Raw genomic sequence first — 13,318 nt, 5'->3', positions numbered from 1 at the left:
CCACAGGTGTGGATAAATGTTAAAGTGTGAGAAATGAACACAGAACCTGCGTGGCCTGATGGAAGGACCCTATAAGACATGTCTGTGTGGTAGACTCTCCTGAGATGGTAGAGTGGAAGGGGAAGGGCCTCCTCCATTACAAGTCTCAGGGGGGAGGATCGCCAGTGGGCTGGGAAAGTGATGCCTCTAGGTGAGATTGGTATTCAATGCCACAGTAAATTGATTTGTATTTTACAAGCACTGTAAATGCGAAGGATATTGAAAGGTAGCCTGGAAAAATTCAGTGTATGGGCATAGACTCATGCGCGCGCATGAGTGGCCAATGAACGATACCCGGCACTCCTCTCTCGGACTTAGCCACGCCCTTCATTAGTTCCTGAGGGGATTTTTCAGAACAGAGGTTATGGCAGTTTCACCATCCAATTCCAGTGAGTATGAGGGGAGCCCATGGAGTTTGAAACCACTCCTTTCTGCTCTCAGGGATGTGGGGAAAATAAGAGAATTTGGGTTGGCTTAGTAGCACTATTTTGTGAGTCTTAGCTTGAGTTCCCTCGGGATGGAGACCAACTGCTTCTTTTCCGAATCTTAGGGAAGTTGACACGTTTTTTCCCAACTGTCCTTATGGCTCCTTCCTCCATCTCCCGCTTGGGGCTTCTCTGGACTCTCATTTGCTGCATCAACAAATGAAGGTTCCCTGACTTGGCACCTCCTTATGCTGAACATCAGCAGACTCCATACTGAGCAGGATTTGGGAGTACAGCTGTTAATACCAATAATTATGTAACCGTACTCGTTGCCCTCTTAGAGCACACCGCAGAAAAATAGATTGATAAAAGTGAACAAAAATATAAACATCATATGTGGTAATGGCTCCCAAGCAGAGAATCTGAACCTTACAGCAGCCCCACCTAAGATTTATGAACAGGAAACCGGGAAGGGGAATGACATTTGAAGTGTAAGTAAAGAAATGTATCTAATAAAAAATTAAAAAAAACAAAAACAGACAAATAAACAAAGAAGTCTATGCTGTGAACATAATCAGAAAGATGATCTGATCTGCCTCTTTTGTTTGTGTGTGTGTGTGTGTTTTACCTTGACTTCCGTAGTCAATGGAGTTCAGATAACTGTAGGAATGCATTTTATGGTTTAGAGGCACTGATAGGATCATTCCTTTACTTATGCTCCCCCTACTAGTTTTCTTACACATATCTCATCAAGATTTAAGCTGTTATGCATCCATAAATCTTAATGCTTACTAAATCATTTTAACTTTCCTATTCTTTTCATCTTCTTAATATTCCTGGTACCTAAATAATACAATCCTGTCAAAGGTGTTTCAAATTTAGCTGGTAGACTGATAAGCCTCTTAAAACACATGACTTAGGAAACAAGCTAACCTACATTATGGCTGATTGGTGCATGGAAAAACAGATTAATTCTAAATTAAATATATTAGACTATTTAAAATAGTCCTGCTTTAATATTTGTAATCATATCAAACTTTAAATATAGGATTATAAAGCCTGTGATTTGACTGTACTATACTGCATTCTCCATATAGATTTCTACATAAATTACTGAAAATTTCTTGGCAAAAACTTATTATGTGAGCACCTTTAAAACTAATACCACTGGGGCTTTTCCATTTAATGGGGATATGAACCGTATGTTTAAATACAGGTAAAAGTAGATTTACACTTAGCAGCCAACTAAGTAAACTGGATGTAGTCACTTATATTCAATTGAGTAGTTGCTTGTAGAAGGGAGCGCAAACTGCAGATCAGGTATTTCAAGGAGCTCTCTTGGTATAAACTTAGCCCCAGCTAATTTGGCCATAGGGAATTCATGGTCCTTCTGATACTTGATCAGTCCAAGCCAAACTTCCTACACAAAAGGTCAGGATGCAGTTCCTCCTGTCTCTATGTCTTTTTTTATTAACTTGAGTATTTCTTATTTACATTTCGATTGTTATTCCCTTTCCTGGTTTCCAAGCCAACATCCCCCCAAGCCCTCCCACTCCCCTTATCTATGGGTGTTCCCCTCCCCATCCTCCACCATTACCACCCTCCCCACAACAATCACATTCACTGGGGGGTTTAGTCTTGGTAGGACCAAGGGCTTCCCTTTCCACTGGTGCTCTTACTAGGCTATTCATTTCTACCTATGAGGTTGGAGCCCAGGGTCAGTCCATTTATAGTCTTTGGGAAGTGGCTTAGTCCCTGGAAGCTCTGGTTGCTTGGCATTGTTGTTCATATGGGGTCTCGAGCCCCTTCGAGCTCTTATAGTCCTTTCTCTGATCTTATGTGCCTCTTAAAATTCAGTTTTTATCAGGTGTGCTTCCTGGCCAAAGAAGTCAGATGAGTGCATGAGCAGCCCCTTTGAGGACAAGGCTTGGATTCCCAGGAGCAGACAAGGAACTCTGTGGGCATACTCCAAGGAAACTGGTGAGAACCACAGCCAGCATTTTGGATCTTTGCAAATTTGCCTAAGTGTACATTGAAAGAAGAAACCTCTATTCTGGCAACTAGTGCTACATTCCTTAAGGAGAGCACAGCTCTGCCTGCTTCAAGCTCAAGCTTAGCTATCGGGAAGCTTCCCCCTGGGACTGGACCTTGGCACCTAACTCAGGACCACTTTACCTCACCTTGAGAGATAGACTTCCATCCACCCCAAGATAGACAAGACTTCCATCCACCCCACGACAGAGCTGGGGTTAGAGCAGCCAATTTCAGGCTCTGGAGCACACCAAGAATGCACACTCTAGTGTTTGTGGGCTGCAGGCAGAACTGAGCAGAGGTTTCTGTTGGCTTCCGTTTGGAGGACTGGGGTCCAAGAGTTGGCTCCAGTTCTCCTCCGTTTGTAGGTAGCTGGTTCCTCTTGGTGCCCTGTGGTCTCTCTCTGCACCCTTCAAGTGTCTGTGACTTTAGGGTCCCTTTCATAAAGACAGCAATGTCATTACAATTGAGCCCACCTTTCAGGTTTCCTTGAATGGATCACATGGAAGGCATTGTCACCTACTAAGTGTCAAGGACTTCATCCTTCACCATATTAATTGGGTTACAACTTGTCCAAGTGAAGGTTGTGAAGAGAGACTCATAGGGTCAGAGCAAACATAACAGAACTATCTCACCATGCCCCATTCTAATTGGACCAGACTTTGTAAATGTGTCCCAGGTCTTTCTGGCACTGCTGTCCATCATTGTTCTCACAGTATAGCTCTGTCATTTACGGGGGGAAACTGAACAAAAGGCATCTCATCAGAAAGGAAGAACAAGGCAGTAGACTTGTAGATGGAATCCTGTTATAAATGGCAGAGACCCTAAGGAATCTACTAAAGTTTAGCACTGAACAGTGAGTTATACAAGACCAATGAATATAAGCTCTGTCAGCAGAAATAAAGCATTTCTATATCCTAGCAGTAAACAAAACAAAATAGGGGAAAATTTTTATGTCGTACACCAACTTTTATAAAAACCAAAAATATTTTGTAAATAATTTGGCCAAACACACACTAAACTTTTAACTATAGCTTCTATTTTTGTTTGAAATCTAGGAAGTAAGTAAATTTCATCAAAATATTGCAGAATAATTCATAATCAACTGAATACATTTAGAAATCAACAGTATAGAACTTGTAGGTTTTCATTACTCAGTATATAACTCAGAGGTTTTCAAACTCATATCGTAGGTTCTCTTTACCAGAGTTTAGAAGTGCAGATAATGCTGTCTCCATGTAGTCACACATACTCTGTGAGAAGATTTAGAGAGTTAATTCTCTAACAGGAGGGTCCGCATCCCAATCTGGAGACAGAATTCCCTTCAAGAGGGTCTAAATCACCTGCAGGTATGAGTAGCCCCCTCAGAGGAAGGACTGAATCTCCTGCAGGAGAGAATGACAAAAATGAGAGGATCCATAGGAGGAGGGACTTAATTTCTTCTCTGATGGGACTGGAGCATCAGCAGGAATTTGACTCTGTAGTCTGTGAGATTATTTTCAGTATGATGTTCTAGTTCCCTGAATCCACAGCTGGAGCACTGAGCCACCACTAGGAACACTGCACCTGGACCAGTTGTCAAAGGGAATTAAATACGAATTTCACTTCTTTGGCTTATAAAATCCCACCATGCTCTAGCTTCCTTCCAACATCCACCCTTCACTGACCACCATCTCAGCTTCTCAATAAATCCTTCCTCTCCTTGATTTTCCAAGACTACCTACGTCTTATGAGCACCTACACACACACACACACACACACACACACACACACACACACGGCTTTGAAGGGATCAGATTTTTATTTTTAAGGCTGAAATGTTTCTATGACTTTCTCTGTAAACCCTCCTTCCCAGGTACTTTCCACGGCACCTTACTGACTGAAAGATAAAAGAGTCTCGAGTGTCAAGCTTGCATCCCTGGTAGTTCTCAGGTCTGGTGCTGATGGGCTCAGAGCCATGGGGTGTGTGTGGGTAGCCGGCCATGCCTTGCTGAGGCTGACTTGTCTTGGCTCTGCAGTATGTGAAGGAGTCTTCACAACCTGACTGTTGACTTTCTCCTTGCTGAGACTGTTTCTACCATTTCTTGTTCTCTGTTCATTAATGGTGTTTCAGTGTGGGCAGGTAAATGCTGTTTTGAGGCAATTTTTTGGATCCTGGCTGCAGGTTAAAGAAAAAAAGGTAGTTGAATTGGAAACAGAAAATGCTGTTCTGTCCCTGAGATTGGCATAGGTAATCTCTGTCCTGTAGACTGATTGACTGATGAGACACATGTGAGTGTTTGCTTTGCATAGGCTACTGCAGTTGCAAAAGATTAAAAGAAAGGTAGCTTTCCTTTGATGGTTGGTCCCCGCCAGTGTGGTGCACACTTAGTGAGTCATCCACTAGTGGAACAGAGATTAATACTAAATTTTTCATCCTCGTGATCAGAAGTATTTAAGGAATAATCCATTAATGATACATCCAACAGTTGGGTCTGGACAACTTTGTTGTACTGTTTATGCATGATGAACTCATCCATATTAATTTTAATTAATCTATAGATATAGTAGTCACCTCCCAACACCCAAAGACTTGGTCTAAATATGTGCAAACTCAGGTGATGAGATATGGTTTCTCAGACACCCCCACAGCACGCCACACTGCAGGGTGGATGCTGCACAGTTCAGGTGCAGACGTTTCCAGTTTGGCTGGGTGTTCAGTATACCCTTCATCTTCTCACAGGCTCTTCTGACACTCTTCTTACACAACCTCCACTGACACTCCAGTTGTTTATTTTCCTTGTATTTTTGTTTGAAGTGTAGTGCTCTTTTTACAGGGTCCCAATTCTTGAAGGCATTGGATCCCCTGCAGATAAACAGTCTGCCTTGTCTTAAATTGTTACGTGTGTGTGTGTGTGTGTGTGTGTGTGTGTGTGTGTGTACAGCCACATATTTCGTGATCCTACCCATAGCTGACCCACTCAGAACACATGCAGGAGGTGGGAACAAGAAATAAAAATAAAGGAGTAAAATGCTGGGTGCAAGGCAGTTGGGAGCAGAGCATCAGGAGGAAGAGTCCAGAGTCCAGGGAGGCAGGGTGTGAAAGTACAGCAGCAGCTTAAAGGGGCTGCCAGTTCTTAGGGTGTGGGGACCAGGTGTGTTAGGAGCACAGGGAGAAGTTGAATGTGATGAGCTTTCAAGTTTAACTACTGTCTGATCTCTGCAGTGCCATCCCTGGAAAAGTGATATAAGTAGTCCCTCGTGCCCTAGTCAAATCACAGACACTTTCACTGTCAGATCCCAGTGTGTTGGGGACCCCTACCCTGGGAAGTCCTCAGGGGTGTAAGGAGCATGCACTGGTTTCCTTTGTGGTGTACTCACCATGAGTGAGGAAATATTTGTCTGCACCTCTTCTGGAAGCAGAGATAGTAAACATGGGTGACACTCCTGATAGCCTGTCTGTATAAAGTTTTGGCTTCAGTGGTGTTAGCTCTCTGGCTAAAAGATCTAATCTAACAAGTCCTAAGATTTCACAGATGAGGGAATTATGAAAGCAGTTAACTGAAATACATACTCTGCTATTCTGAATTTGAAACAGGCTTCAACCTGACACTCTTCCTCCTTATCCTCCCCAGACTTCTTACTTTTGTCTACATACATTCCTAGTGGCGTCTCTGAGGACCCAATTCTGACTTGTGACTGGGCCTGGGTCATGCTCATGGGTTGGGGAAGTAACAGATGACTACACTGGGGCCCTTTTATCCATTTAGCAAATGAAGTTCCACAGGTCATGATTATAACTCAGGATACATAACCTATTGCAAGAGATCCTCAGCTGAAATCACAGAACTCAGGAGGGACTAAAGACCACTGACTTGCAACATGATGTTCATCTTTCTAAACCCCTCAACATTTCACCAAATAACCGGTAATCTAGAGTACCCCAGCACACACTGAGAAGTGTAGAGAGAAAGACTTTCATGTCTATGTTCCTCTGCACATGAGAAAGAAGTTTCAGGACAGTAAATAGGTTTTGAGGGTAAGTTTCTCTTTTATAAACACCATTCTCTCTCTCTCTCTCTCTCTCTCTCTCTCTCTCTCTCTCTCTCTCTCCCTCTCTCTCTCTCCAGTTAAAATTATTTATTTTTATTTCACATGCATTTGTGTTTTACCTGCATGTGCATCTGTGTGTGGCTGTCAGATATCTTAGGAGTTTTGCGTGTGGGGGCAATTCCAGTTAAAACCGTCAGAACAAAGAGGAAATGCAGCATCAACAGTAGCAATCAGGTCCCTCTCCTTAGTACCCTGTGGATGTACCTGCCCTTGTGGCTACAGTCTTCTTTGTGAATGCATGCCATGCATGCACTGCACTACAGCTGTGATGCTGGTGTCCTATGGCTACCAGAGTACCTGCATCTTGCCTTGTCTACAGAATACTGGCATCCAGCCCTGTCTCCAGGCAAGCATGCTGAGGACGAAACATTAGCCACATGTAAACAACATGGGATTTGTAAGTACACAAAGAATGTGATTTCCTATGAAATCTGCATTATAAAAGGAGGGTAGCATGAAGTAGAGAGATGCTATAGACTAGGACTCCAGTTACACAGTGGTTTCCATATGGATTTGTCAGACATGACTAGGAAGGGTGCTGGGAACCTGTGCAGACTTGGACAAACACAAATGCTTTTCTGTAATGGGATCCAAGAGGAAAACAGTATCAGATGAAAGTTCCTTACCCAAGGATGACCTCTCTTCAGTGAGAAGGCCAGAGTTATGTGTGGCTTCCATCTCAAGACCTCGGGTCGAATGTGTGAGTCAGGTGTCCTTGTGCCTGCTGTTCTCCAGTGCTTTTAACAAGAAGGCTCCCTCCTTCAAATTGGCAAGATTGAGGGTGGCGAGGTCTGTCCCTGCTGTGGTTGGATTATGGTCATCCAACAAGGGTGTACATGAGTATATGTGCACTGTGTGTATTATGCAGTGACAACAAAACACGAAGAGGGTAAGATATTCTAGATCTTGAGTTGCACATGACTGTGAGCTGACTTGGAAGTGTTGAAAAACAAGTGAAGGTCCTCTGCAAAGGCAGCCAGTGCTCTGAAATCCTGAGCTTTCTCTCTAGTTCCTGCTCTGTAGGTTTCTCGTGTCCTGTTGATTACTGTCTTCTCTACTAGCCTGTTCCACAGGAATCAGTCTTATGATTGTGTAGCATCACAACACCAAAAATACTTAAATCTCTGACTGGATGCCCTGACTGATTTTTCCACAGGATAAAAGTTGACTACATTTGTGTTTGATTATTAACAGTGCCTCTGGAAATAAACTCAGATCATCAGCTATTCCTTTCACCTCTGAACCATCTCAAAAGCTCACACTATATATTCTGTTCTGTCCTCAGTGTACCATGTATTGCTATAATCACCAGCATTGTTAAAGCAAGCCAAAGGAGATTTATAAAATCTTCAGATTTTGAAATTTACATTCACACATAGCTTGTGCTACACATCATTAATCCCCCTTTCAGGAGAGAGGTCTCTTTACTGTCCAAATCACACTTGTGTACAGGGTGAGTTTTAGGACAGCTTCAGTTTGTGGTAACACTCTGTCTCAAATTAAGCACACAACAGCAACAACCCAACCACACTCTCACAGAAACACATTCATGGAACACACACACACACACACACACACACACACACACTCACACACACACACACACACACACACACACACACACACACACACGAGCACTTTCCAGTTTCTACCCTTCCCATTCCTCAAGTGAGCATTCAGTGTAACTGTACTTTAATCTCACCTACCTCAGTCCTTCCAGTCTGTAGGCTTCTCTTAAACCCTCAGGAATTGGCAACTGACATCAGGCCGGTTTCTGCTTGCTGGTGGGGAAATTGGGTTGTGTTGCTTTGTTAATCTGTACTCCCTTAGCCAACTTCCCCAGGCCCTGAGAAGATTCCATTAACCTCCTTCAGAGTACTTCAGTGTTTTTAAGTCATACTCAACAAAAAAGGAACCATTAGGTTTGATTGCAGCATTTAGGATTGTGTGTTGAGTAGGTACCAGAAGAATGTACACTGTTTATGAAGTAGGTCTGTGAGTAAGGGCTAGGTGTAATTTTATCTGCTGAGTGAGTGAGTGTTTGCTCCATATCGTTACCCATTTTGGCTTCTGTGGTATTTTTATTCCTATAGACTAAACGGTTTGAGTTTGTGTTGGCTTCTTCTGTGATTTCAGTATCCAGCACCTCTGGACTTATCCTATAAGTATGACCAGATTAACAGGGCTGTTGATTTTCCATGGAGATGCTTGTTTACATTTTTACTTAATCCACATCTTATGTTCAAGAGGAGGGAGAGCAGCTTGCTGGCTTTGCAGCAACACACATTGACCCAGGGTGAAGGGTCTCTCTGTTACTTATTCAAATTCCTGAATCACCATGACATTTTGCATGAGCTATCCTCCACTGTCTCGGGCAGTTGAGTACTCCTTTCCCAGTTGCTGACTCTGTTTGGGAAAACTTAGGAGGTGTGCCCTTGCTGGAGAAAGAATGCCAGTGGGGCTGGGCTTTGAGGTTTTAGTGCTCTGCACCACTCCCTGTGCACTCTCTGCTTTGTACTTGTAATTCCAGATGTGAGTCCTCTGCTTCCTGCTCCTTCCACTGTGCCCTGTAGTCATGGAACTTAACCTATGGTAACAGGTGGTCTGTGAAATAGGATCACTAATCGCCTACATGTTTTATAGTTTGCTGTGCTCATGGCATTTCTGTCACAGAAATACAAAGGTAACTAATGCAGAAGGGGATGTAATAGAGCAGACTCTTGCTCTGTGATACCTGACCATGCCAGTTTGTGCTTGTTACTTGTTTTGGAAAATATGCAAGAATTCAGAACTTTGAACTAGAAGTGGCCCAGTGCTCTAAGAAGAGTTTAATGGGGTATACTGGCAGGAGCTTGGGAGTCAGGAGTGCCAAGACCTATCCAGAATGTGGAAGCCCAGGACAAGGGGATTCAGAAGGCAACAATATTTGTAACTGGTCTGGGATAGTTTGTATGATGCTTTTACAAAAATGTGGCTTCCTTCAGCCCACATCCTAAAAACCTACCTGAGGCTAAATTAAAAAGTAATAAACAAATTTCTTCGATGAAAATTTGAAGAGAGCCCAGTATGGCCTCTGTTATACTGAGGTATAGGACTTCAATGAAAAAGAGCAAATGGGGCAAATAGAAATGCAAAATGTAGAGTTTACAGAGAAAAGGACACTGGGAAGATTAATATTATAGCCAATGCCTAGGCCAGAAGAGAGCCTGCAATTACTTAGGAGATTAGAACCTTAATAAGAGGCCATGTCTCCTCAGGTGATGACATCACTCAATTAACCTCGTAATCTGTGGTAGAAAGTGACTTACTTAGTGTTTTCCTGCTATTAACAGACACCATGACCAATGCAAATCTTATAAGAAGAACACTGCTTTGGGTTTGGCTTACAAGTTCAGCAGTTTGGTTCATTATCATCAAGGTGGGAGCATGGCAGCATCTAGGCAGACATGGTACAGGAGGAGCTGGGTGTTCTACATCATCATCTGAAGGCCGCTACTAGAAAACTGATTTTCATGCAGCTAGGACAAGAAACATAAGGGTCACATCTACAGTGACACACTTCCTCAATCAAGGCTACACCTATCCAATGAGGGCTCATCTGCAAATAGTCCCACACCGTGGGCTCAGCATATTCAAATCAAAACAGGAACATTAGGCATTTTCAGTTCCTGAAATCACCTGTGATCAGAAGCTGCTGCTACTGTGGGTCATAGGGCCCAGGGCTTTCCAGAAATCAGGCATCTTCTCATGTACTCTCATCAGTCACTGGGAGTAAGGAAGCTCAGCAAAGGACTGCTGTGTGGGCTGAGAAAACTGAGAAAGTCTGCTTGGGAAGTTGTGTCAATCTTCATCTCCACATCGAGATGGCATGGGGGTTACCTGACCTTACCTGACCAGTTTCCATGTTTGGTACCCCTGGATCATATTCATTGTCAGGTAGGAAATTGTTATTTGGCACCCAATGTCATGTTGTGCTTATCATGTACCCAAAGTTGATAGATGACTTAAAAATGTAGGCTTGAAAGGTATCCAGTTTCTAATCTGGGAAGGAGAACAGCAGGCCTGAGAGGAACAGGCCTCATGTGCAGAGGGATGTATCATCTGTACATGGTTGGGAGAAGCTCAGAGAAGGTTAGTCAAACCTGTGTATCCAGTAGAGGTTAGTTAACTGTGAAACTATCACTAACAGTAAAGGTAACTTTGAACTCTGAGGAGGAGAAGGTTTGTTGCCATTGTTTGTGGACCATGCTTCAGAGGTGATGAGACACAGAGAAACTGTGTCTTGGGTTCATGCCACGAAGCATGCTAGCTGAGCACTTCACATCTTAAGTTGTGTATGTCGTCAGGGCCCTTACACAAAGGTGATCTAGTGACAGTGTCTTGCTTTATTTGTACCAATCACATGAATTTAAATTTCCTACTTGTTCTTGTTCTTAAAAACTCACTGATTACTTTTAGCTGAGACTCCTGGGAGACTTTTCTCTCACATGCTGTAAGTTTTAAAGATTTGGTGATTAACATAAGTAACTATTCATAGGTCAACACAGGGCCCACACTGACCTCACCTTGCTATCTGGAACTGTTATTCCTGAGCCAAGGGTCTCAAGGGTCTCTGCCTCAGAAAGAAATGTGGAAAAGTGATCTCATAATCTATTCACATTCCTTGTGTCATCCAGAACATCTGCTAGAATGAGAGGATCCTTCTCTGCTCAGGACAATGTAGCTAATGATTCCCCAGGAGGAAAGAAAGGGCCACTACCTGCCTCTGTGGGGCAGTCCCTGGTGTTCACGGTAATGTCACCCAACAGTCCCACCTTGAATCTGCTGTTCCACTTGAGCATGGAGCCTCCTTTTATTCTGGGAGATAAACAGGAATCTCCAGCTAGGAACAGTGGTCCAAACATGAGGTTAAGTGAAGGCAGTTAGAATGGGGTATATACATTAAGGGTTTCTGATTGAATGATTCTGAACTTAATGTACTTCCTACTAGAGTCATCTGTAAGTGATATGTAAGCTTTGTATTAAAATGTACCTTTAGGTCCAAGATTTCATGGTAGGTCAATGCCCTACACTCTCTTAAAGATAATTTAAGAACTGCATAAAGAAGAGAAAATACTGATCAGAAAATGTTCCTAGGTGTACAGGACTGGTTTACATGTGCAAGTCTCTGTGCTCAACTCCAAGAGCACACAATATGCATTAGAAAGTAGATGATAAGAACTCTCTTTCTTTCTCTCTCTCTCTCTCTCTCTCTCTCTCTCTCTCTCTCTACTTCACTTTCGATCTATCACTCTCTCATGGGTGTGTGTGTGTGTCTGTGTGTGTGTGTGTGTGCATGTGTTTGTGAAGCTGTGTCTGTGTGTCTGTCTGTCTGTCTGTCTCTCTCTCTCTTTCTCTCTCTCTCTCTGTCTCTCTCTCTGTGTGTGTGTGTCTGTGTGTTTGTGTGTGTGTGTGTGTGTGAAGGTGAGCTGAGGGTCTGCATGCCGAGTTGGAAAAAGGATCCCATGTTGATTGACTCCCACCTTGACAAGTATCTTGTTGTTGGGATGACCAGCATGTGACTATTGGGACAAGATAGAAGTATTTACAAAGCCAACAGTTTTGACCGATTTATGCAAATTAGGGCAGATTTGAGAGTACACTTAAGAGTTTTAAACTTTGTTTGAAAAAACAAAAAACAGTGTTCTTGGAAGAGTTTCTTTGGAGTAGACCGCCAAAGGCCAAATTTTATCTGATTGTTGGTGAGCACCTGTAGGTTTTTGTGTTCCTTCTGTAGTATCCCTTAGGTTTGGGTCAGACAATGTAAACCTTATCATTTCCACTGTTTTTAACATCTCAAATGATGTCCAACATTCTAGGTGCCAATCCACAAATGCCCACTCCTACATCTTCTCCCTCCTCCCTCCATTTTGCCACTATGATGCTGCTCCTAAACTCACCCAACATTTCGAAACCCACCACTCCAGCCTCCTCCTACGTTCGAGCATCACATCTCCACAGGACCAAGGGCCTTCCATCCCATTGGTTTCAAATAATGCAATCCTCTGATATATATTGGTTGGTGGTCTATTTTCTGGAAGCTCTGGGTCATCAGCCAGCATATATTGTTCTTCCTCTATTGCAGGACCTCCTCTGTCACAGGAAATCCACTGTTTAAGCACCACCACTACCTCAGGAAGTCCACTGTCTGTGTGTCAACTCCACTGTTACAGGACCATAAGTGTCTCAGCACTTCAACTATCACAGCGCTTCTACTGTTCAGGATCTCAAGAGTCTCAGCATCTCAAGTGTCACAGGACCTCCTTTGTCCAAGAACTGGACTGTCCAAGCAACACTACTATTGCAGGACTTCCACTGTAGGAGCACTACAACTGTCTCAGGACACCCACTGTCCTATAACCTCCACTATCCCAGGAATTCCACTGTCGTAGCACCACCCGTAGCAACTAAAGTGTTTCAGGACATCAACTGAAGCAAGATCTCCCATGATGCTGCAACTTCACTGCCACAGGCTCTCTACAGTGACAGGAATACCCCTGTATCAGCAATTCCAATTTTGCAGGACCTCCACTGTAGCAGAACCTTCAATTGTGCAGCAGCTCCCCTGTAAGTAGATTGACCACCACGATCTCAGTGCCTCCACTTTCAAAGGACCTTCACTGTCACAGAACCAGCGCTATTTCAGTGCCTCCACTGTCGCAGGACCTACCTCTTCACAGGATCTGCACTGT

At 43.3% G+C, this 13,318-nt stretch overlaps 1 long non-coding RNA gene across 1 annotated transcript; it reads left to right on the top strand.

Moving 5' to 3' along the window:
* Nucleotides 1-336: 336 nt before the first annotated feature.
* Nucleotides 337-13,038, top strand: LOC134485041 (uncharacterized). The gene is made up of 3 exons (XR_015646123.1): nucleotides 337-428; nucleotides 2,322-2,444; nucleotides 12,712-13,038. It is a non-coding gene; the product is annotated as an uncharacterized LOC134485041 (long non-coding RNA).
* Nucleotides 13,039-13,318: the final 280 nt, after the last annotated feature.

This window comes from Rattus norvegicus, chromosome 1, assembly GCF_021556685.1.
Source record: "Rattus norvegicus strain SHRSP/BbbUtx chromosome 1, alternate assembly SHRSP_T2T, whole genome shotgun sequence".
NCBI classification, from domain to species: Eukaryota; Metazoa; Chordata; class Mammalia; order Rodentia; family Muridae; genus Rattus; species Rattus norvegicus.
The sequence above is the reverse complement of the archived record's forward strand: the minus strand, read 5'-3'. Positions and strand labels throughout refer to the sequence as shown.